We start from the raw sequence: 23,558 nt of genomic DNA on the forward strand, positions 1-23,558 counted from the left end.
CACTGCCGGCTTATCGTCGTCTTCTACGAGGCACAAATCCGTGTTTTTACGCAGATTCAAATGTATTAAAAATTCTCTATCATCCCCTTCCCCCCAGCCGCTTAATTCACCACGGTGTCGCTCAGGCGTCAGCTAAGCGTGAAAGCTACACTGTCTTTTTTCATAATCTCTACTCATCTTGAAAAAAGCGCAGCTGCTTTAAGCAACGGGAACCAGGGCATTGCATAGCGTCCCCAAATCGATTACATCATTGACGGAAGAACAGCAATAGCTGAAAGGGCTAGTTTTAAATTTTCAGGTATGAAATGTGGCCAGCGGACACAAGAATTGCGGGCTCACGCACAGCGTGCGCAAAAGTGGAGAGATCACGTGAGTGGAGATGATTGAGATTTTTTTTGTCTCTAAATGCGTGCCTGCCCAGAGGTGTGCGGGCTAACAGGCTAACATATTGTTACCTGGCGGCCAGCTGAAGTTTGAGACGAGTTGACTGAAGGCAATTAGATGATTTAATGGCCGCTCACTTAGCGCAAGCGCTCCGTCCCGTGCCACTGTCAGCTTCGTCTTCTCCGTCACATTATCCACGGCCACCAAGCGGTCGTCCCGATCGTAAATAGAAGGCACCGACGAAGGCACGCGCGAAATGATGATGAATTTTAGCAAAGGCAAAACAGAAATGGCAAGGTGGTAAAGTTGCGGCCACCACGATGAGAGAGATCAGAGAATGAGTCCCGGTGCACGAAGCTTCCGGGCTGCAGGTTGCCAGGAGCTGGCGGCCGAGGCCCCAGAATGGCCCGAACGATCTGGGCCGAGGAACGGAGTCTTCACTTGTGGGCACGTCTCGGGTTTGTCGGGTCATAGGTTGTGGTCGCGGCAGCGTCGTCATTTCGTCTTGTCTTCTGGTCTGGGCGGGGGACGGGGCTGTGGTGAGGAGAGAGGTCGGTTCAGGTCTTGCGGGCTGGGAACAGCCGGGCGGAGCAGACCTGGCACACACGGCTGATGACCATGGTTGGCGCAAAACGCCGAAGCTCCGAGACCAGGATCGCGATGATTACCCAGCACCTCACACCAAGTGTTACGTAGCGGCCAGCCAAAAAGGAGACCAGATGACTGATGGCAATGAGATGATTCAATGGCCGCTGGCCTAGCGCGAGCGCTTCATCCCGCACCACTGCCAACTACGTGTTTTTGATCACAGTATTCTATCACTCACGCTGCGCTTATCTTAAAAACTGTCGCTGCACCGTGAGAAAGCGCTGGATGCAGTTCTGTTGGCTCGCATGGTCTCGCCACTTCTGCGCAGGGGTGCACAGTTAACAGATTGGCGCTGTAGAAAAGGTACAGTCATTACAATTACGACTGGTATGCCCAGGAAAGATTGACACAATGAACGAACAAGTAAGACCTCTTTTTTATAACCACGTTTGAACACCCTCCCGATTAGCGTCATTTCTAGAGATAAGTTTCCGTAACAATATTAACTTTGTCAGAGGTAACGCGATCAGGCTGCTTCCACAAGCTGGATGTTGTTGTTGCCTCAAAACGATGATATATACCCATGGTGAGCGATTCGCCAGGGTTTGGTGCGGATTCAGGCTAGCTTCCGCTCCAGGAGGACGTGTGTCGCTTCGACCTCCCTGTCTTCATGGGCAACCTCATGACACCACGTTGAATTATTAATCCCGAAAGCGGAAGGTGGCAAAGTATTGGTAAGCTTCTCAGTAAGTGTTGGAAAGGATCTTCGGTAATAATGAAACTACTAAGCAAACATAGCCACGAACAAAGATGTCAAAAAAGAAAAAGTGACGAAGGCCAAACTCTCCATAGGAAACACCAAGTCAAAGCGCAGCCTGTATGCATGTAAAACAAATCTTCACACGGGGTGCGTTCACTACCATGAGGCTCGTCCTTACGTTGTTGAAATTGCACATCACACTAAAAAAGGATCCCACAAATCTGTACCCTAATGAGGCGCACATTCTGGGTGGTCCCAAGTAGCCGCTGAACAGTGCTTAGAGTGGTGCGGGCACCGGTACAAACGCAACTATAATCTTTTGGACAGAATGAAATGCCGCTGCCTTAGCCCTGTTGGAAGAGCCCCGTACGCTATATACTGAGGTTGTGGGTTCAGATTCCACTGACGATATGTAGTTCGCGTTTCTTCTAATTTATTGTCAATTATTTTCAGCCAAAAATTGAAAAACTACTAATTTGCAATAAGTCAACACCACAAATAAAAAGAATCTTCTATACTTACTTCGGTTTCAATGACTATTTGAATCGTTAATATACGCCTGAGTTTTCAGGGTATACTTTCGGTAATTTGCACTAAAAAGATTCTTGAGGTGAAAATACGGTTTTCAGGAAATGGTATTGCCAAGGTTGGCGGATACTAGAATACCTGTGAAACCGTCTGAACTAGAAAGCTGGTTAACTAATTTCCAATAATAAACTTTTTAACTATTAGAGTTAGATGCCTGGTTCCAGTTAAGAGATTTGTAGGCGGTGGTTAGTAACCCCTACCAGTTTTTAGAATTTCTAAATAGCGATCGCCCTGGGCGCTGGCCCTCGACGAAATTTGGCTCTTTCGACTAGTTACGTGCACTGGAGGGGTCCCTTTGCCTGCATGCTCTTCGAATGAGCGTATGTTTTAACAAGATGTTGCTGAAATTTGTTTGGGAACAGTGCCAAGAAAAATCGCTTTATCCAAAATTCTAAAAACTGTTGAAGATTAATTTGGGTTTCCGCATGGTAGTTTTTCTATCCCCCGTTCTGCTCTGCCTGCCTAACTCATTGATCGCGCTTTGCACTTCTTCTCCTGAGTGACTAAGCAAGGCAATGTCATCAGCGAATGAAACATTACTTAGGCATTCTCCATTAACTCTTATCCGAAACCGTTCTCAATCTAGGAACCGGAATGCCTCATGTAATAAGGCGCTGAACAGCATTGGCGATATCGGGCCGCCCTGCATGACAACCCTTTTTTTAGAATTTTTATCGCTGACTTTATGGACGACACTGGTGGGTGCGCAGTTGTTATAGATAACTTTCAGTATTCTCACATAAGAATTTTCTATACCCTGATTCCGCATTATTTGCATGACTCTTGAGGTATCGGCGTAGTCAAATGCTTTCTCATAAACAATATATAGGGGTTGGTTAGACTCTGTGCATTCCTCTATCACCTGATTGATATTGTGAATGTGGTGTATTGTCGAGTACATTTTACAAAAGTCTGCCTCATCAGCTGGTTGATAGAAGTCTATGTAGTCCTGACTATACTGGCGATTACAAATAGCTTGCAGGCAGCGGACAAAAAGCTAATCGGTCTGTAATTTTTCAATTCTTTCCCGTCTCGTTTCTTATGAATTAAGATAATGTTATCGTTCTTCCAAACTTCTGGTACGGCCCAGTTCATAAGGCGTTGCGCATACTGGGTGCGCTAGTTTTCCTAGCACAATGCTTCCTCCGTCCTTTAACTAATCTGCTGTTACCCGATCCTCACCAGCTGCTTTTCCGGTTTTCACTGCTCTAAATGTTTCGTTCCTTCCTTTTTCTTTACAGGCAGAATGTCCCATTGCAGCGCGCTACTGCCTCTTTCATTAACTTCCTGATTACATTGGCTACTCTACTGATTAGAACATAGATATATATGTCTGACCAGCCCTTCTAAAGAACGTCCGGTACCATGGTTGGCCATTCTGCCGGCGCAGGGCTTATTTAAGCGCTCATTGAGCCCAAAGGGTGTCACTGTGGGGCTGATACCTATAACAGATAGTGCAATTAACTATAATACGATGATTATGGAGCAGCTGAAGGCTATGAGCAGCCGCTATAGTGAAATTTAAGATTCACTGTCTTCCTCCCGTTTTCTTTGCACCGCATCCTGGCCGATGCCTAACTGTGGTTACGTTCCCCATCAAACGAGGACAACAACAACAAAAACAAACTTCGGCTGCGGCTGCGTCAATGGCATAGTCAAACCAGCATGACGGGCGACCAGCTATAAATGACGGGTTCGCAGGATGCGGCCTGTTTAATTACGGCTAGAAGCTTGCCAGCGCTGTACTTTATTGCAATAAAAAAAGCCGTGGCAATTGTGTAGTAGTCAAATACAGTGACCACCCAATGTGGTCTTTTCCCATCACCACGCGTTCGGAACCTACTCACTGCCATAAACTGTATCATAGTATTTATTTCTTTTTTATTATGTCGTCTGCCCACCCGAGATTTTCACGCCCGCTGCTACGTTTGCCTTCTCCGGTAGCGATGCCGATACGGTCGCAGCATTTCAGCTCCTCCGGTGGTGATGCTTTTTGTAACTGGCAACTCATGTAACTGTTTTTTTTTTGTTGACACGAAATTTTGATGCCAGCAGCACTCTCTAGACCGTTCAACAAATTTTGAGACAGACAACGCCAATGTTCTGCCTCGACCACAGTTTAAATACCCTGGCAATAAGAATTTCACCATTCTGAGAAATTTTCCAGCGACTTTATTGTGCTGAAAAGGTGAGCACAATGAACGGCACTCCACCTGCTGTGCACTAGAGTGGGCGGGCATTATACAGAGTTCTGGGATCCTACTCTGGCCGCCCCAGCATTTCGAAGTTTCTTCCTCGTCCGGGGGTGCATTACAAAGGAATGCAGCACTCTACTTTCTCTAACAGAAAAAAATATTCCATATGCGAAAACGGTATCTACGCCACGTGTGCAATGCTGGTTATAATGCAACCACTGCAGAATTCTTTCACAGGGCACATGTTATTACAGCTCACAAGCTATATCACTACCGTTTGAGTGCTAGGTTTAAATATGAAGTGAAAAAAAATATTCATAGCCCGGATGCCTTGGCGCATTAAGAAATAAATGATAAATGTTATAATACTAGACGTGGATAAAACTGGAAGGTTGCTATACCACGCTTGAATTCTGGTATGGAGCGTTTGTGTTTTTCTCTGTCATCTCTTTTAAACTATTATCAGTCACTGTATGTTAATTTATTTAGTTGTTTCACTGTTACACTTAGAGACCTGTTTGCTCATTGACTAACGTGATTTCATCTATTCTGGTTGTGACATTCCGTGTGTGCTACGAGGATCCACGTTCGACGGCGCGGCGTAGACGGAGACCCGTGACAGCGGCATCATCAATTACCCAGCCATGCTCTTTGAGTGACGACCAGAACAACCGGACCCGCCGCCGCCCCGGGGAAACAGGCTTTATCCTCCCCAATTTCCGGGCACATTCCAGGACAAGGGAGCTGTCAGCGGGCCAGAGCGCGCCGTACCACAGCCGACGCTATGCGCTACCGCGAAGACAACATTCTTTCCCTCCCCCCCCTTTGTCGTGGGCTATCGCCGGGAAGGCACCCACAGCTTCCCAGAAGGGCCGTGACGGACACCTGTCATGGCGGACAGGCAGTACTCGCCAAGAATGTGGAAAGACAGGCGCTGGTGAATTAGCTCCGAAGATAGAGCCTGTGTATACTCTCACTTGAGAGAGAGTGGTGGCGTTTTTGTTGTTTATTTAGTTTGTATTGTTAACAGACTCTGGGTTCGAGGCTAAGCCCAACCCAAGGGGTGGTCCCCATCTCGCATGTTATTTTGGATTGGAGAATTGATGCTTTGGGCGGGCCACTGGAAATGACCGCCCTTAGTCCTTTGTTAATCAAGTGCTTAAAAGCACATGTAAACGGATGCAGTCCAGTCTGAGCTGGGGCTCCATGCTTAGCATGTAATGTGATGCTACTTAGGCACTAACCTGCCCGGTCGATGAGTAAAGTAGTGCAAAGTTTGTTCTTTTGTAAATTCAGTTCTGCTTTTTCCAGTTTAACTCTCTGTATATGTATGTTGTAAAATTATGCTCTGCTGTCATCATCTACAAGCTCGCCTCCTGTTCATCTTCCAAGCCGAACGACACTAGAGGAAGGGTTTGTGAACCATCCTCGAAGAAACGGACGACTATTGAAATTCTACTGCAGTCTGAGCTGAGGACGACATCGTTCGCCAAGAGAGCCTTCAGCGCCGAAGCCCGACGGCGTGCAGCTTCTGCCAGCAACCGCTCGAGCCCAACTCCGGAGCCACTCCATCGCCCCCATGAAGTCGTCGGCACGTAAGCTCGGACGCCCCAGCCTCTGATGTATAATCTTAATCATGTGTAATTATTGAATATACCTGTTGGTTTAAACTGAGCCATACGGTGTCTCTTTGCCTCTCCGTCCCGTGTGGACCTGCGCATTATGGGGGTCATCACACTGGTGTCAGAAGTGGGGTCTCAAAGGCAAATGTCCTCTGAATGCGGTGACATTCATGACTTCAAAATTGTAATCAAAAGGGAATCACGGGACTGATTGTTTGACTTTTACCCCCATTTGAGAGGCTTGAGGCACTGGAGGGCTTGAAAAAAAAATGACTGTATCTGAGGGAGCTCCCACTCCACAGCCGTCGCTCGGAGCAAGCATGCTGGCATTAGGAAGCGTCATTCCGACGTTTACGGGAGATAAGACAGGGGTTCCAATCTGCGATTTCTTTTCCATGCTAGAAGAGATTGGGAAAATGGGGGGATGGTCCGATGCTCAAATGCTGGGAATGGCGAGGTGTAAGATGGCAGGAGCTGCTCATGATTTTGCCTGGCGAGACGAAAAAGTAAAATCCACAAAATCATTTGCGGAATTTAAGAAGCTCGCGTTTGAGCATTTCGAAACTGAACCACGTCACGTGCGGGTACAGAGGTTCCGTGACGCCGGACAGATGGTAGGGGAGGACGTGCGAACATTTGCGTCGCGGCTTCAGCGCCTAGCACGCGATACGTTAAGCAGGGAGGAGAAAGGAGACCAGCTAAGGAAGAAATACGCGGAGGATATACTTAAAGAGGAAATGACCGCTTTGTTCGTGGCTGGTCTGCAAGACCCCGTGCGCCGGTTCGTGCTCTCGCGCAAGCCGAGCAATTTCGACCAAGCCGTGGAGGCCGCATTGGATGAGGAACAAAATGAGGCGTTAACGACAGCCGCAGCGAGAGTACGCGTCATAGAGAGAGCGGTGCTCAACCCTGAGGTTGCTCTCTTGACAGAGCGGTTAGATCGCTTGGAACAGCTGCTAACTCAGCAGGTAGAACGCCAGGTGGAAGCGCGCGCTCAACAGCGCCCATTCGCTGGAAACCGGAGACCGCCACAAAGCTACAGGCGCGGTATGCGAGATTTTGAAGAAATCGTATGCTTCGCTTGCCAGGGTCGCGGACACATCGCCAGGTTCTGCCAAAACGTGCGCCGTGGGGAGCCACAAAGAGAAGCAGGCGAGACACGCCCTAAGCAAGCCTACAGCGGGGCTCCAGATACCGAGTCAAAAAACTAGTTAGTCCTCCCCAGCCTGAGGAGCGTGGGGAGGGAGCAGTAGATGATGAGGTGGTGGTAGTTTGTGTGGCCGACGAGGCATGCCCTGTTGTGCGTTGCAAGTTAAATGGTTGTTGTATGGAATTGTTGATAGATACGGGGTCAAAGGTGACATTGCTTAAGGAGAGCAGTTTTAACGCGCTTCGAAGGAAGGGGGACCGCGAGGTGTTGGAAGCGTCTGGTGGTATGGCAACCAAATTTGTAGGCATAACGGGGGATCCTCTTGGCATAAGTGGACTCTACCGGTTACACTTCTCTCTCGGCGGAATTGCATTGGAGCACCCCTGCTACGTATGCCCGGACACGGTGTCTCTGCCAAACGGAGTGTCAGGTATATTAGGGCAGGATTTTTTGAGAAAAGGGAAGGTAGTAGTCTCATTCTCTGAGGAAGAGGTTAATGCGGGCGGCTCAAAAGTTCCGTTTTTGAACAGGAGAGGGGCTGAGATTCGCATTACCGATATTGACACCCGTCAAACAGTGGGATCATTGGAGAAGGTATATTCGCGGGTTGCCGTCCGGCTGGTCGAGGAGGCGGTCGTCCTTCCTTGGTCGGAGCACATTTTGTACGCGTTTGTGCCTTCAGATGTAGAGAGCGGCGCCGTGGGAGTGCTTGAGCCGGTCGACTCTCTCAGCAATGGCCTGAAGGCAGCCGCGTGCCTCGTGACAGTTAATGACGCCCACAGAGTGCCCCTACGGGTGGTTAACTGTAGCCAGCAGCCACTGAGCCTTCCCAAGAACAAAACATTGGCTTTCTTCACCTCTGCGATAGAGCAACGTGAGCCCACCGATACGGTACTCGCAACTGTAGAGCATGCTAGTCCTTCGGCTGCTCCAAAGGTGTCGTTCGATCTTTCTCACGTAAAATCCAGGGAGAGGGAGGCTCTGGCTGGTTTGCTGAACGACTACTCGGAGGTATTCGCCGCGTCCAACCTGGATTTGGGCTGCTGTGGCGTTATAAAGCACAGGATAGAAACCGGCACTTCATCGCCCGTTTACCAGCGTGCGTACAGGATTCCTTACTCCCAACGTGAGGAGATGGAGCGGCAGGTGCAGGACCTGATTGATCGCGGCATTGTCGAACACTCAAAGTCACCCTGGGGAGCACCAGCACTATTGGTGGAAAAGCCAGATGGCTCGTATCGATTGGTAGTGGACTACCGCAAACTAAATGCCGTAACTCGCATCGATCCATACCCCATCCCCAATATACAGGAGACGCTTTCTCAGCTGGGCTCTGCCAGGTACTTCACGGTAGTGGACATGGCGGCGGGATTCTGGCAGATAGCAATGGATCCGGCAGATGCCGAGAAAACGGCATTCAACACGCCCTCAGGGCACTATGAATGGAAAAGAATGCCGATGGGTCTGGCCAACAGCCCTGCTGTCTGGCAGAGAACCGCTGATGTTATCCTGGCAGGTCTTCTGGGGAGGCTGTGCTTCGTGTATATGGATGACATTATCATATACAGTGACAGTTTTGAGAACCATTTGCGCGATATTGAGCAGGTTTTGGTGCGACTAAGAGGAGCGGGTCTCAAGCTGAAGCCCTCTAAGTGCCAATTCCTCAAAAACGAGGTGAAATACCTCGGGCACGTTGTTTCAGCTGACGGCGTGTGACCGGACCCTGAGAAACTAAGGTGTGTCTCGGATTTTCCATCCCCGACTAGCGTCCGCCAGGTCCGGCAGTTTCTCGGCCTGATCGGTTACTACCGAAGGCACATAGAGGAGTTCGCCAAGCTCGCTAAGCCGCTCACCGCCTTAACAGCCAAAAATGTCGCCTTTCACTGGGACGAAAACGCGGAGGATGCTTTTGGGGCCCTGAAAAGGAAGCTAATGAGTGCACCGCTGTTGCGCCACCCGGATTTTAATTTGCCCTTCGTTATGGCCACAGATGCGTCAAAGTTCGCAGTTGGTGCCGTGCTATCTCAGGTTATCGAGGGCAAAGAACATCCCATTGCTTTTGCTAGCCGACAGCTGAGCCCCACAGAGCAAAAGTACGGAGCTACGGAAAGGGAGTGCCTCGCCGTTGTCTGGGCAGTAAAGCACTTCAGATGCTACCTTTACGGCCGCAAATTCAAGCTAGTCACAGACTGCCATCCTCTGAAATGGGTGATGAGTGTCAGGGACCCTAGCTCGCGACTCGCTAGATGGAATCTACACCTGCAGGAATACTGCATTGAAGTTGAGCACAAGTCAGGAAAGACGCATCTGAATGCTGATGCACTCAGCCGCACAGCTGCCGTGGCAGCTATAGATGAGTTTGTCCCCGTAGTCGACCCCGCCGAATTACGCACAGAGCAGTGCAAAGATCCGGACCTGAAGCGAATAATCGAAAGCTTAGAGGACGCACCGTCTCACCCCGAAAAGCTAGGTTATTTCATTGGCAAAGACGGCACCCTGTGTCGGCGCACGAGGCCAACCAGGAAAGGGAGACCAGAGAAAACCGCTTGGGAGAGAGTCGTCATACCTCGGGCGTGGACAGAAAGGGTTCTTCGCGCGTTTCACGATGCGCCATGCGCCGGTCATTTTGGCGTAGCGAAGACACGCAGGCGTGTGGAGCGTTTGTACTTTTGGAGTGGCATGCGACAGGATGTTAGAGACTACTGTGCGAAGTGTCATTCCTGTCTCGAAAGAAAACACCCAAGGGACGAAGACCAGCTCCAATTCAGCCGTTCCCTGAGGTTTCGGCTCCCTTCGAGCGGACAGGTATGGACATAATGGGCCCATTGCCCACGACCACTTCCGGAAACAAGTACATTTTAGTATTTGTCGATCACCTTTCAAAATACGCGGAAGCGGTAGCACTCCCAGATCAGAAGGCAGACACGGTTGCAAGAGCATTTGTCGAACAGATCGTGCTCCGACATGGACCCCCGAGGCAACTCTTGACAGATCGGGGAACGAACTTCGTGTCGCAGCTAATGAGGAGAGTTTGCGAGCTGCTTAAGATCGCTAAGAAGCAGACAACACCGTACCATCCGGCTTGCAACGGCGCGGTGGAGCGACTGAACCAAACCGTGGCCGGGTTCCTGTCGCATTTTGTTTCGCGCGACCAGCGGGACTGGGATTTGTGGCTCCCGTATGCAATGTTTGCCTACAATTCCGCAGCACACGAGAGCACGGGCGAATCGCCATTCTTTCTTCTCTACGGCCGAGACCCGGACCAGCCTAGTGAAGTGCCAGAGGGCCCCCGTCGTGTCCCATACGCTTCACTGGACGACTATAAGGTTGAGCTAGAATCGCGCTTGCAAGTGGCGAGGGACATCGCAAAGGAGTCCTTAAAGAAAGCGGCGAAGCGCAGGAAGGAGGTGCACGATCGCAGTGCTAGAGACGCGCCGTTTAATGTGGGGGACAGCGTGTACATTGAAAACTGCCAAAGGCAGATTGGGCTAGCTCGTAAGTTCCAGACGAAGTGGAGAGGACCGTGCGAGGTTGTCGAGAAGCTTTCTCCGGTAAACTTCAGAGTCCGAGACGTGAACCGGCGTTTGATAAGGATACACGCAAATCGCCTCAAGTCGGCACCGGTTCAGTATTCACGAAATGAGGAAAGGGAAAGCGCGGATTTTGATGGGGACAGAAGTGAAGCGGAGCGCGCAGATAGTTCGCAAGAAACGCCCTCTCCTGCATTTGTTCGGCAGGCGCCCGAGGTGACGGCCGGAATGCCACCGGATTTACTTCATGCATTGCTAGAAGAAGAAGCGCGCGAGGTTGCCGCGCAGATAACGCCAGGAGAGGCTCCTGCCACGAGCCCTCGCGAGTCCCAAAGCAGACAAAGGGGCACAGACTTACTTAGTATGACTCATGAAGGCCGATATCCGCTGCGAAATCGGAAAGCTAAGTCGGACTAATGGCGTAAACAGAGCGGAGTTTTGAACTGGTTAGAATTGTGTAATGCCACAGCTCATAACATTGCTATGTGCTTATGTGTTAAGTTATCGGAGTTGGTAGTTAAACCTTTCTGTCATTAAGTAACACCTTCACAGGAGAGCATGCGGAGCGCATGCAGAACCTGCCCTACTTCCTTTCGTTATCTATATTTTTGTCTGTGCCGTGATCGTGCTAGAAGTGGGAGCTCCTTTATAACTGTGGTAAATTTATTTCGTCCAGTTTGGACTAGAAAAGAGAGGCTTGGGTGCTGAGTTTCATGTTTATCTGTAAAAGAAGATCAGTGCTGCCCCTGGAGACGCCAGTTATGACAGCGGAGACATATGGTGTTGTGCAGTGGTGTTGAGTGCAGCGAAAAGTGTTTTGTCGGACGCACTGTGCGAGGCGGTTCAGAAAGACAAGGGGAGCTGCAGGGACTCAAATGTTCGGAGAACATTTTTCTGGAGGGTGAGCGAGTGTGACATTCCGTGTGTGCTACGAGGATCCACGTTCGACGGCGCGGCGTAGACGGAGACCCGTGACAGCGGCATCATCAATTACCCAGCCATGCTCTTTGAGTGACGACCAGAACAACCGGACCCGCCGCCGCCCCGGGGAAACAGGCTTTATCCTCCCCAATTTCCGGGCACATTCCAGGACAAGGGAGCTGTCAGCGGGCCAGAGCGCGCCGTACCACAGCCGACGCTATGCGCTACCGCGAAGACAACATTCTTTCCCTCCCCCCCTTTGTCGTGGGCTATCGCCGGGAAGGCACCCACAGCTTCCCAGAAGGGCCGTGACGGACACCTGTCATGGCGGACAGGCAGTACTCGCCAAGAATGTGGAAAGACAGGCGCTAGTGAATTAGCTCCGAAGAGAGAGCCTGTGTATACTCTCACTTGAGAGAGAGTGGTGGCGTTTTTGTTGTTTATTTAGTTTGTATTGTTAACAGACTCTGGGTTCGAGGTTAAGCCCAACCCAAGGGGTGGTCCCCATCTCGCATGTTATTTTGGATTGGAGAATTGATGCTTTGGGCGGGCCACTGGAAATGACCGCCCTTAGTCCTTTGTTAATCAAGTGCTTAAAAGCACATGTAAACGGATGCAGTCCAGTCTGAGCTGGGGCTCCATGCTTAGCATGTAATGTGATGCTACTTAGGCACTAACCTGCCCGGTCGATGAGTAAAGTAGTGCAAAGTTTGTTCTTTTGTAAATTCAGTTCTGCTTTTTCCAGTTTAACTCTCTGTATATGTATGTTGTAAAATTATGCTCTGCTGTCATCATCTACAAGCTCGCCTCCTGTTCATCTTCCAAGCCGAACGACACTAGAGGAAGGGTTTGTGAACCATCCTCGAAGAAACGGACGACTATTGAAATTCTACTGCAGTCTGAGCTGAGGACGACATCGTTCGCCAAGAGAGCCTTCAGCGCCGAAGCCCGACGGCGTGCAGCTTCTGCCAGCAACCGCTCGAGCCCAACTCCGGAGCCACTCCATCGCCCCCATGAAGTCGTCGGCACGTAAGCTCGGACGCCCCAGCCTCTGATGTATAATCTTAATCATGTGTAATTATTGAATATACCTGTTGGTTTAAACTGAGCCATACGGTGTCTCTTTGCCTCTCCGTCCCGTGTGGACCTGCGCATTATGGGGGTCATCACATGGTGTTTGTTTTAGCTAGCTCAGGACTTTTTCTTTTCTTCTGCAGTTATCAAGTGTCTTGATATGCTTAGCGCCTGTTCATTGTTTTGTGCTGACGTTGTTTGATTGATCTGGATCAGGACTTTTTCTTTTATTTTGCTTTGATCAAGTGTCTTGATTTGTTTATCGCTTGTTTATGCTCTGGTGCTGTCTAGACGCTGCCTTATATGTGGGTCGGCGGACTCGGTAAGCTGCCAAGTGGCAGCTTTTTTTCCGTAGCCCCTCCATCTGTAGCCGCTGATGGAAAATAAAGATTTGATTTGATTTGAAAACTTATCCGATGAACCTAATGTGCACACGCAAACCAGCGCCAGCTGCCCTTTCGTGCTGGCGCTTACGGTGCAGGCACGTGGCTTAATCGACGATCCCTCGATGTCATTGTAAACTTCAGACCTGTTACAAACACACACATCCGGACATCCATACAAGAAACGCAGCTGCGTATAGCTTGCTGGAAAAATTATTTTTTTAATTATGTTTGAGTGACTAAACTCTTCCCTACACGTTAACGATCCTATGCAGCTGCTTTTGTTTTAGGCACGTGGCAGCGGCGGAAGAGGCAGGGTGTATAACCCCACTTTCGGCAAAAGCGCTCAGCTTATCTACGGCGACGGCCCTTTTGTTAGAAAAATCCCGCGGGGTACAATTCAAAGCAAGTCCAGCAGACACTTTCAGCGTGAAAACGTGGTAAGAAGCTGTGAATTCTTTTTACCGAACAAATGTTTTCAGGTAGGTAGAACGCGTTGCACCTCAAGTCGTAAAAAAATTCTTATTAATCAGCGGCGAAGGACATCAGCGTACTTATGCTTAAATGGAACTAGCCAAGGAAGAGCGTTCTTCTGCGGCTATACGTGATGCTCAGGAAGATTTTGCTGATGTATACTTGGTCAGTATTTTCACGCATCAGCCATAATGCAGCATCTGCTTATTTCTAAACCCGTTACACTTAGTGGCACGGGCAGGAACACTTCATTTTTCGTTCTTTTTATAGTCCCGCAATAATTTTTGTCTGCAGCGGGAAACCCGTGACATCGACTTCTACAAATCTGTGTATAGGGCAAGTATTTTTATCTGCTGCAGGACTCGTAACTCGTGACGCTGCAGGACTCGTACCAATCCGGCTCCTTTATTTATTATTTGTGAGCACATCACTGCGGCGCTCAAAGGGTTTAGTACACAGGAAGAAAATATATGTTTGCGTGAGGCAAGTATAATAGTGCAAAAAACAAGAAAAACAGCGGAAACGTACTTTGCTACTCGCTTAACTGCGACTTCTGTAATTTAGATGCACATAATAACTAATATACACCACAGTACATGTGTGTAAAGCACCCTTCCAAGACGACACCGTATTCACTAGACGCGCCTTTGGTCACTCGAAACCATCGAGCTGGCATGGCGCAGTCGTTAGCTTGCTCGTCTCGCACTCCGGAGGCCCTGGTTCGATTCCCCGACTCGACCACCTTTCTACTTGGTATTATTTATTAATGCGTCATTTATTTTCCGGTCACGGCCGACGCCGACGACACCCCCTTTTCTGCGACACAGGACACTTAACGCTGTCTCGTTAAAATGTTTTTTGAAAAGCTCTCCAGCAAGGAGAAAGCAACGATTGCTCTCTAGCGCGACCCAGTGGAACTGAGCTATGTAGTCATACATAACTTAGCCAAGGTGCTAATCACAAAATTTATTCTTTCTCTGACAGATGCACAGCACTCACATTGTCTGATTTCCGGACATGTTAACGAGCCTATTTTTTCATAAATTATCGCGGCGTTGAGAGCGTTTTTGTACACTGTGCTCGAGCGAGTATCGCAAAACCAGCTCAAGCTCGCTTAATTTAATAGAATCCATTTGCACACTGGCCAAACACACACCCACATAGGTTAATAAGTTGTAGCACTGGACGAGAAAAATAACACACATAAAGCTCGCGAGAGAAAGAAAACAGAAAGACATGTTTACCTTGTACAGTTTTGTATGTAGCAAATTAATAAAGCAATTTCATGACGTGCAGAGGACAGAAAAGGTACGCTATGCTAGCCCCGTTGACCATTAAGTCGTGCCGATGAGTCTACCAGCAGCTGTTCTTAATGACGTCAGTCTAAAAAGCCAGCGAATACATCATTTGATACAAGGAGACTTTGCCGAAACAGTCACCTTAACAGTGCATATTCTTGTCATGTAAGACCGATGGCTCCGAAAACGTTTTCAGGCTCTCAGCACATGGCATAGAGCATTGCAAACGAAAAACGGCATTACTGCCACCGCTGATGGATTTGAATCTGCTCTCGTTTGTTTAATAGCGGTAAACCAACATCCAGGGACTGAAACACTGAGATGTGGTGATTTATTTGGCCTCTGCAAGTTACATTAATACCCGTAATGCGTAAAAGGGTGACATCTACTCCTGTCTGAACTCTAAATGTAGTCATCACTGTTCTCCCTCCTCTCCGTATTCTGACCGCACGACTGGTCGATTCTACGTGTCGGAGTACACGAAAACTGACGCGAGACGAAATTTATATTTAATTAGCTCGAGCATATTAATCTGTAAAAGGCCCAGCGGGTGGACGCTGTCTGCGTGGCCAAATAGATCTGATAAACAGTGTTGGAGCCACAAAAGAGAGGAGCCCTTAAAATAAAGGCGTATAACCAGATGTTTTAAGTTTTGAACTTCCTTATATGCAGGGGGTGACGTCAATGATATGATTCTCAACTTGTGGAGCTAAGTGTGCAGCTTCCGGGATGCGAATATTCAGGAGATTATTTAGATACCCCTTCCTTGCTACCGGAAGGTGCTACTACTACTCGTTCGTGATATGAGCGTCTATAGCTTTGGCACAGGGCCTCATGCGAGATTTGTGCTAGGCCTGTGGTGAAGAGCAGGATGAAGAAAGCGTGAACAGGGAAACCGACTAGAGTGCGTAGAACAAAACTGAGAAGATATACTAACTTCTGAATTGTTAATTTAAACAAAAGTGACCTTGTGTTACTTATACCTCCGAAGCTTGTTGATATTTTTTTCGCACGTTTTCTAATAAGACCTATTTCATGTTTTCTTATAAACGTTTTCATCGCGGCTGCTTGTACTTTTATCTGAGAAGTCACCATACAGGTCAATTACAGCGTTTAAAAGTCCTGCAGTCGCTACAGGCTCTCTACACCTAAAGAGCTGTCTTTACTGTGGGCAAGTAATGAAGACTTTAACGCAGTGAATGGTACTTTTTAAAAGTAGATTTGGGGTAAATTCTAAAATCGTTGACTTAATTTATCATCATTTTCGTTTCCCTTCCTTTTGAAGATCAGTGGAGAGTAATAGCGCATACGGGCACAATAGTATTCCTCGCTGAGGAAAGACAACATTATGGCAGCTCGGGTTTAATATGTGAAAAATTACCGCATAGCTGTTGAGCATGCCAGTTTAGACATTCTTATTTTTTTTCCAAGGTCTGTTTCAGTGCGCATCAACGATGTCTTCGAGAAAGCCATATTTCCAAGTTATAGATGGCATCCAAAGGTGCCCGAACCTTAACCCAACCGTTTTCAGGGAGAGCCTTTCCTTCAAAGCCCAGGAAGGCGATGTGGTGCTGTCTGCTTACCCCTTGTGTGGAGCTAAGTGGGTGCTGTACATCATACAACTGATCCTTAAGCAAGGAGAGCCCATTACAAGCCACAATGACTTCAACAAATTTGTCCGCTCCATTGACCACTCCAACTGTCAAAACTGGGAGTCTCAACTACCGGCACGGTTGTTCCTAACGCGTACGCCATTCCAGCGAGATACGATGAACCCAGAAGCCAAGTATATCTGTGTGGCTCGCAACCCGTGGGTTGTTTGCGTTTCCTTCTTCCACCGTGTGGTGGACTTGTCTGTCTATCGTTTTCAAGACGGCACCTTTGAAGAATTTTTCGACTCTTTCCTCGATGACACCTTTGGTCTGCGCAACTATATTGATGTGGTAGGCGCAGGTTACTCCTTGAGACATGACCCAAACGGTTTCTTTCTAACTTACGAGGAACTTGCGAAGAACACTAAGGAAATGGTCTTGTCGCTGGCAGCTTTTCTGGGAAAAAACTACAGCACTATTCTGGAGACGGACACAGATGTCCTCCAGAAAATACTGCTCTGGTGCACACCTGAACACATGAAGGATCTTATGGTGGTAACCATGAGGCAAGGCACGAATGGAAGCAGAGTGACGAGTAAGATAGGATACAACGGAGACAATGGAAAATACAGTGTTGTGAGAAGTGCTAGGGTGGGCCAATGGCGGGAGTATTTCACGCAAGAGAAACTCGGGCGCCTGGAAGCGAAGATAAAAATTGAGGGCGAACGAGCTACTTTCATAGATATATGGCGAGAAATTAAAGCCCACACGGATGCAGAGGACAACTAGTGTTCTGAATAGTGCTTATATATTGTTATTGGTTTAATTCAGTCCTGGCTTAGAACGAACTCCAGGCCAGTACCAGGAGCCCCCTTAAAAGAAACCGGTATTCGTAATAGAATGCATCTAAAGACAAAACTAAAGTGCGCCGGTGCCTAATTTTTCCAGCTGTACTGTGCGAAATATACGAACGCTGTTCCGAGGTGTTGGAGTTTGTCCAAGAACGACGAGCTATAGCAAAATTAAAATTCCTCCATATAATCTACAATCACAAAATAGCTTTGCCAAGAATACATATTTGCTCCTCCCGTGGAATAGATCGTCAGGCCTCAGCCAATCAAGAGCAGAAGGTGCGTTTCTTGCAAGGCCCAAACTCTTTCAAAAAATCCTCTTTCCACATGCCTTTGAGCAAAGAAGGTGTCTACCGTTAGCTGCTGTTGAAAGCATTGGTATTGCTACGTTTGAGCGCTCTCCAAAGAGGCTCCATTTGTAACCTCTCCTGGTTGGACAGCAGCGCTGCCTGCATTACTGTGAAATAAATAAATAACTAAAGAACTCGAAAATCGTATCATTTCTTTGTAGGTGCGGTGCTTTGCAGTAGAGATTATACGTGGACCTTTCTCCACGCCACTGCGCGATCTACGGTAAGTAGAGTGGGCGTTCGTGCCGGCATAGCAGTACGCCGTCAACGGAAGTGACTGCATTGACGTGTTTTGCAATGACAGATTTCCACAGGCAGGCATTGATCAAAAGGGAAAAAATGATTTGGGCGATGGAACTTCACTAAAAGGAACTACACATAAAGCTGCCCGGCCCGTGCCGCCTAAATGTTCCGGGCTTGGAGCAATTAAAGATAAACAAAAAAGGATAGCTAAGAATTATTTCAAGACAACTGCTGGCCATCTGCTCGACGGCAAGAAGTGAGGGCAATTCTTGGCTGGGACAGAAGAATGACTATTGTAATACGACGAAATATAATTAGGTAATGTTTTCAGTGTTCCTAAATGACAGTCTAGAAACTCAGCAACCACATTTTGTACTTAGCTCTGCTGATACTGATGAAAAGTTCCAAAACTGTTTGTGAGCGCGACGGTATATCGTGGCAGTCAATGTTATGACACCTGCTACCCGTAAGGCGCAGGGTGCAATAGCTCTGCTAGGCTAAAACAGGTTCCGGTGTTCTCAAAAATTATCAGGCCGAATCAATATGAAGAAGTAACAGGCCACGAGAATTCAATACACCGCTTTCTTCTGGAAAAATAAACAGAATATCTCTTTTGGCCTCATTTTTTGATCAGTCTAGGCGTTCCTTTCGAAAAAGAGAAAACCAGTAATACTGACACCTAAGTTTCGCATTAATTTATTTCACTACCTCGCTCATAAGCAATCGTTTTTTTAAATTGGTAGAGCACAGTGTCCGGCGCCGAGGAAAACTAACAACATTGAAATTGCGAACCGTTCGAGGACTTCAGCTTCTCTCCCCTTCATCTCTAAATATTAAAACTAGGAGAGCTTTTACAAGCCGTATAACCAGGTTCGAAAGCAAGTCCCCCTAACAGCGATCGAAGACATGAAGGTGGCGTGCATAAATTTGCGCGACCGTTACCCCTCTCTTGGCACTAGAGTTAAAGTTTTTACGCTTTTAGAATAGAATAGTATCCCAGCGTTCTCAGGAAATCAGAGAGAAAAAAAGACTTCAAGCATTGTAAATCGCATTCGAGGCCACATGTGGTTTTAGTTAATAAAGAAGCAGAAAGTTGCCTTAGCACTCGTTTGGAGCAACTCTTCATTTTTGAATTGACCCTTTCGAGAAACCAACTGGAGCCACAAGTCTCTCAAATACATCTGGAAGCTTTTTTAAAAAAACTGTCCTTGTTTGAGGGATGTGCCGTTTAAAGCTCGACCGTGACTACGGCAGGAGCCGTATTGACAAGCCTCAGATATGCTTGGACCATGCAGGATCCTTTGCCGAGAACTCCCATCTAACTCGATATTTTCTGATTGGACTGCATTGAAATTCAGCCATCCACGTCGCGCTCAGGAGCAAAACGCCCTAGTCTCTGCTGTCAGCCCGGTAGGTATTTCTTGATTCGAGTGGCCCTTCTGGCGGTTCGGAGCTCGGCACAACCGGTACAGGCAGAACCGAAAGGCATATATCCGTGGGCTCTGTGCGATAACGACGAGCACGAGTGTACCAATAAAATAAAGTTCTCGCTGTGATCCTCAAACTTTGTTTCAATAATCTCGGAAACGGTAGTGTGTGCAAGCTGCAGTAAGCAACATTGAAAACAACGCAAACGATATGTTTCGCTGGACTATTTCCCGGGCGTTTCAGTGTATACTTGCGGTACATCTTCTCCGGTCTCAAATAACGTAATTGTACTCCCATTCGTGATCTAGTGTGCTGACGGAAGTTCGTGGCACTCATGCACTTAAGATCTCAATCGCCTCTTGACGAATTTCATTCCAAAGGTGCATGAAACAGTCCTTCCCTTCTTTGTTTTTTATGGCCTTCTCAAAACGAACCAGCTGGTTCGGCGTGAACACATCCTTCCAGCTTCCTACCCTTGCTTCTTTGACTAAGCTGTACTTCGTGGCCTTGCTTGCTTGACAGATCATTTCTACCAAAAAGATCATCCCATCCGGCCGTCTGGTTTCCCTTCAGATCCCACACGATGACTTTCCTCATGTTCTCTGGTTTCGACCATTCCAGGATATTTCCCAAAACTTGCTCGTCTTCTTCCAAAGCTTGACCGTAACAATCGCCCAGAAAGGAAGCCAGTCTTAGCACGGTGCCTCGCGTGTCCTTCTTGAGTTCTTCGTAAGTAACAAAAAACACATTCGATTTGTCCTTCTGCGCGTATCCGGAAGCAACGTGGTCGAAGTAGTCCCCATAACCCAGGTCGCCTTCTATGAATGATTCTAGGAACTCCTCGAACGTGCCATCCTGAAACCGGTAGATACTGATATCTGTAATCATGCGGCACAAAGATGCGCACACGTTCCATGGGTTGCGGTCCACGTAGACATACTTGGCCTCATCGTTCATCGTCTCACGGCGTAAAGGCTGGTGCGTAAAAAACAACCTCATGGGAAGGGATGACGTCCAGTCAGCGCAGTCCATGTACTCGAGAAGGCGAGTGTTGCTGGTGAACTCGTGGTACGTCCTGACAGGTTCTCCGTGCTTCAGTATTAGCTGAATGATGTACTGGACGTAATGTGCCCCGCTCTTTACGAAGGAGCTCTGCCCGAGGTCATTCTTCGTCGCACGAAAGGACAAGCTTTTCCGGAAGATTGCAGGATTTAGCCATGGACATCTCTGCTCACCGTCGATGATTTGACGATACGGTCTGCGATCTGCCATGGCTGCAAATTGTCAGGCAGTCTGGGTTCTGGAAATCAAGCATTCGTTTAACAGCGTTAATATATATTATTACTGGTCAATTTCAGACAAAATCTTTCAATGGAAAGCTGCTCAAATTTTTTCTCACTTTCAATTTTTATGCGTCATTCGCTGAAACATACAAAAAAACATGTGTGCAAATTTTTTTGTCGTGAAAAATACTCTAGCAGTACATACAATATGTTGCCGATCACCAAGAAATGGGTTCTCGTGCTTACACGCACTACTATTTTTGACAACTTTTCTGGCGCACAAATAGATCGACATGTGTCACTAGGGAAGGCTGGAATTTTAATATTTTATTTCTGTGTGAGCCAGAAAGTGCACCCAGCAGGTTTCGACGATTTCGAAATATTGGTTCCTCTAAACTTTCCCGAGCTTGCTGCACAAAACAACCTGACCAACTTTGGAGGTTGCTATTTAAAAGCTAAGATCGTGATCATTTAACGGACTGCAATTCACACAGCAGCATGTAAACAACATTTTATTTGTGACAGTATATTCCGCAGAAAAAAATTATTGTTGCGGAAACTTCTAGAACGAACAGAACTGCAGGAAAAATGAATGACTAAAAATGATTTTCATATTTTTTTCAGATCTTCTCCACTTATTGTGCACTATATAAATGTTCGTAAGTGACAAAACATATAACACAACAATGCTGGTCTGATGAATATATCTTCAAATAAAGTGTATATTTATGGAGACCGCTGTTTTCATCGCCTTTGTTTAGGAGTAACTCAAAAAATCTTGCGGGGACATGCTTGGAGCTCTTTAGAGGGCGTTTATAATTATCGCAGTATCCATCCGGATAGTCTTGCCGAGTTGAAACATTTATTATATTGTCTAATATTTCGCGAGACGGTCGCACAAGAAGTTTCGTTGCTTATTTTGAAAGACTATGTAAAAACAGCAATCTCTATAATACAGAGCTTGCCGGTAAAGGATATGAAATCCACCTGTGTATTATTTGCGGATAATCAAATAAAAATATACCCAAAGCACGGCGGAATGTGGTCTTGCGAGAGAAATGTTTGCGACTGGACAGGAACCTACGCTCGCCAAAACTTCCAGCCACAATTTTCGTTACTTTTTTCTCTCAGAGCTTTTGGCGAGTTTATGTTTTTGCCAATCGCTTGAAATTTAAATTACTGACTCTTCACAAATACGCAAAGGCTATAGATTTCGCACCAATGTTATAACGTACTAATAATAGCGTTTATGTTTTGTCAAGTTAGACTTGAATAAATGACGATCTGTAAGCATTACGAACATGTGAATTACTGCAGTTTTTTTTTGCTGGAGGTTGTTATTGCTAATACGACGAGATACCGTGTGAGGAATAAATATTTTGCCAAAATACGATGGTGAAAAGCATCGCACCACAATACGAGAGCTTCGCATTACTCACAGAATGCGTTTACACGTTCTAGGTTGTGCAACTATGTAGGTTTTGTTTCTGTTGAGCGGCACAAATGCAAATTCCTGCATATATATAGAATTGATACAAGCTCTCAAATGGCCTAATTTCTTGTTTTGGGGGGTCGATTTGATGTAAAATTGAATTCTGACCCCGCTTTGTGCAAAAGAATCAGAGTGTGCTTTAACGCGCTAAATCAATTTCAGGCATTTGACATTGGAATGAATTACTAAACCGTGAAGACAATGGTGAAGATTTAAGGAACTCCAGGCTTACACAACCACGTAAGATTACCTGTGGAATACTCGAGCACAATTTGGCTCCCTTAGTAAGACACTAACATCACCAAACTTGAGGTGATGGAAAGAAACCCATCCCAAATAATTTCTCAGAAACAGACGCTCACCCATTTCCCGACTTTGCTCCGAGCTTCTTCCTATGTTGCTACATTATCGTCAAGAGCAAAACAACGCCGCACTTTTCTTTTGAAGTATAGCACAACCAGTACCAAATACACCTTCAAAATTCGCAAACTACGCACAATCGCGGCCATATGAGCAAAAGCAACCGCGCACTCTAACCGGATTGTCATTTCCAGGCTATATCCTTTATACAGATTCGCCCTCTACGATAACAAAACTTTCTATTTCCTAATTCATCAAAAAGCTAATGTTAACATTTTGCCTCTTGGCCGCGAAGAGCAGTCACGTCAGTAGTCGAACATACTCATCAGTAAAGGTGCATCTGCCAGAAAATTAGGAGGAATTCCTCTAGAAAGATTACCTATCATCACTCAATGGCCACCGCTGATAACCGTTGAACCCTGGTGCTGTCAAAATTGCACATGTCAAAAACATTTTGCAGCACAACTCTTACGCATTCAAAAACATTTACGACGCGGCTTTGTGACTGGATAGGCTTTTCACAAAATATTTAAAAATAAGAGCAGACAAATAAAAAACCGACCTACTGGTACAACTAATGCAGAACATAATTGAAAAATTCGCCTCACGTTATGTGTACGATGGATGAATCGACATGCCCACCCCACACAAGCTTTGGTGAATGGAGGAAGTGGCGTATCAGTTCCTCCACGTTCGCTTCAAGCGGCCCCAACTTCTACGGGGACAATGCTGCCCCTCTTTGCGTGCTATCCGGCAGAAACTCCTGCTCCGGTGCGGACCACCCCAGGCCGACTGCCAGATGTAGAAGGATGAATTTTTGGGCAGCACTACAGGATGTTCGGGCACCTTGTACGAGAATTCAATGTGTACCTATATTTATAATACGTTATGCCAGCAGGTACATTGTCGGAATAAACAAAATCTACAGGTGAGCTACATCTTGTCTTCTTCACCCCATGCCTATTGTGCTGCTACTTCTTCCTTAGAGAGCG

The 23,558-nt window shown here is 47.1% G+C and overlaps 1 pseudogene across 1 annotated transcript in view; it reads right to left on the reverse strand.

Annotated features, from left to right (window-relative positions):
• Positions 1 to 12,375: 12,375 nt before the first annotated feature.
• The window catches only part of LOC144122051 (amine sulfotransferase-like), a 28,853-nt pseudogene continuing 17,670 nt past the window's right edge, over positions 12,376 to 23,558 (reverse strand). Inside the window, exon 2 of the transcript XR_013312787.1 lies at positions 12,376 to 20,731. The product of XR_013312787.1 is annotated as an amine sulfotransferase-like (transcript). The remainder of the gene's footprint in view (positions 20,732 to 23,558) is intronic.

Source organism: Amblyomma americanum, chromosome 2 (assembly GCF_052857255.1).
Source record: "Amblyomma americanum isolate KBUSLIRL-KWMA chromosome 2, ASM5285725v1, whole genome shotgun sequence".
Classification (NCBI taxonomy): domain Eukaryota; kingdom Metazoa; phylum Arthropoda; class Arachnida; order Ixodida; family Ixodidae; genus Amblyomma; species Amblyomma americanum.